Source organism: Eumetopias jubatus, unplaced genomic scaffold (genome assembly GCF_037043125.1).
Source record: "Eumetopias jubatus isolate StellerSeaLion01/CBP00866 unplaced genomic scaffold, mEumJub1_p1.0 scaffold_15, whole genome shotgun sequence".
In the NCBI taxonomy this organism is placed as follows: Eukaryota; Metazoa; Chordata; class Mammalia; order Carnivora; family Otariidae; genus Eumetopias; species Eumetopias jubatus.
This window is the reverse complement of record NW_028274821.1, coordinates 86,492,316-86,494,750: the sequence shown is the minus strand read 5'-3', so window position 1 is coordinate 86,494,750 and position 2,435 is coordinate 86,492,316. Positions and strand designations below refer to the sequence as shown.

Below are 2,435 nucleotides of genomic sequence, written 5' to 3'. Positions count from 1 at the left end.
TGCCTTGAGAGAAAAAAGAAGCGCAGCCAGCCCTGTGACAGGCTACGAACGAACACCTTTGTTAGAACAGGAAAAGGTGTCCATTGCTCCAGCCATTTTACTGCCGTCCTGGGAAAACGGTCACATAAGGATTCATATCCCTGATGGAATGGTGTTCGGAGCAGGGTCCTGCCTAAGTCTGGAGGAAGGGTTGGAGACACTATGTGCTGGCAGTTGAGATTTGAAGGCTGAGTACAGATGAGTGGCTGAGAAGAGAGCTGGGTGGCTCCGTGCCGGCTGGCTTAGCTAAACTGGAGCTGTGTTTCTCAGGATGCCCTTCCCTGCATTCTCTGGGACAAGGCCGGCTCCTCCAGAACTTTCTGTGAAGTTAGGAGGGCGGAGATGAAGCAGCTACCAGGTTACTCAGGCACTTTTCTGGCTCCCATGAGGATGCCGGCCACAGACTCAGGAAAACTGCTCACCCACACCTGCAGTCTAAGGTCAAATCCCAGAGTGAAATCCTTTCTTGAAAAAAGTCACTCTTGGGGCGCCTGGGTGGCTCAGTGGGTTATGCATCTGCCTTGGGCTCAGGTCGTGCTTCTCCCTCTCCCTCTGTCCCTCCCCTGCCCTCCCCTACTCAAGCTCTCTCTCTCTCTCAAATAAATAAATAAAATCTTAAAAAAAAATCACTCCTAGCGTCTCTGCCTCTCTGAGCAAAGGGTTCAATGGAAGGACTAGCAAGAGGCAGGGTTAGAAGTATAAGCAAGCGTTAGATGGTGAAAAGTCATGGGGGCCATTGGAGTTTTTTTTAATGGAGATATAATTTGCATACTATAAGCATCATCCTTTTTTTTTTAAAGTACACTTTTAAAGTGTACAATTCGGTTGTTTTCAGCACATTCATAAAATTGTGCAACTATCACCACTATCTCATTCCAGAACACTTTCATCACCCCAAAAAGAAACCCCATGTCATTAGCGATCACTCCCCATCCTTTCCTTCTTCGAGCTTCTGGAAACTATTAATCTACTTCCTGTCTCTTTGAACATGCCTGTTCTAGACATTTCACATAAATGGACTCATACACTACGTGGCCTTTTGTGTCGGATTTCTTTCACTTAGCATAAGGCTTTTAAGTTTCATCCAAGTTGTCACATATATTGGTACTATTTTTTATTTTAATGCTTCATGGATTTGCATGTCATCCATGTGCAAGGACCATGCTAATCTTCCCTGTATTGTTCCAATTTTAGTATACATGCCGCTGAAACAAGCACTATTGGTATTTTTTTAAAAATCGCTGAATAATATTTCATTGCATGGACATACCACATTTTGTTGATCCATTCATCTGTTAATGGACGCTTGGCTACTTCTTAGCTGTTATAAATAATGCTGCCATGAACACTGGCACATACAAGTTTCGTGTGGACACCATATGTTTTCAAATCTCTTGGCTATACACCTAGAAGTGAAATTGCTGGGTCATATGGTAACTCTGTGTTTAATTTTTTGAGGAATTGCCAAACGCTTCTGCAGTGGCTGCACCATTTCACTTCCCCACCAGCAAAACAGAAGAGTCCCAATCCCTCCACATCCTTGCCAACATTTTTGTCTTTTTTTATGGTAGCCGGCCTAGTGGGTGTAATCTGTGGTTTTGATTTACATTTCCCTGCTGACCAATGTTGTTGAGCATCTTTTCATGGGCTTATTGTGCCTTTGTATACTTCTCTGGAGAAATGTCTATTCAGATCCTTTGGCCATTTTAAAATAGATTTATTTGCATTTTTTTGTTGATTTGTAAAAATTCTAATATTCTGATACTATGTCCTTATCATTTACGTGATTTACAAATATTTTCACTTTCTTGATGGTGTCCTTTGGAACACAGAAGCTTTAATTTTCATGAAGTCTAATTTATGTTTTTCTTTTGGTTGTTTATGCTTTGGTGTGATATCTAAGGAACCACTGTCTAATCCAAGGTCATGAAGATTTATACCTACATTTTCTTTTTTTTTTTAAGATTTTATTTATTTATTCACGAGAGACAGAGGGGGAGAGAGGGAGCGAGAGAGAGAGAGAGAGAGAGAGAGAAGCAGAGGGAGAAGCAGGCTCCCAAGGAGCAGGGAGCCCGATGCGGGACTCGATCCCAGGACCCTGGGATCATGACCTGAGCCGAAGGCAGACGCTTAACCATCTGAGCCACCCAGGTACCCACCTACATTTTCTTCTAAAAGTTTTTGCTCTTTTGAGGTCTTAGATCAATTTTCAGTTAATTTTTGTATATGGTGTGAGGTTGGGGTACAAATTTATGCTTTTGCATGTGGAATATCCAGTTGTCCCATCACCATTTGTTGAAAAGACTCAACTTTCCCCCGTTGAATGGTCCTCGCACCATCATTTGAAATTATTTGACCATAAATATGTAAGTTTATGTCTCGACTCTCAATTCTAG

The 2,435-nt window shown here is 42.2% G+C and overlaps 1 non-coding gene across 1 annotated transcript; it reads right to left on the bottom strand.

The window, feature by feature from the left end:
* Window positions 1-1,150: 1,150 nt before the first annotated feature.
* Window positions 1,151-1,257, bottom strand: LOC114212941 (U6 spliceosomal RNA). The gene has a single exon (XR_003610078.1). It is a non-coding gene; the product is annotated as a U6 spliceosomal RNA (small nuclear RNA).
* Window positions 1,258-2,435: the final 1,178 nt, after the last annotated feature.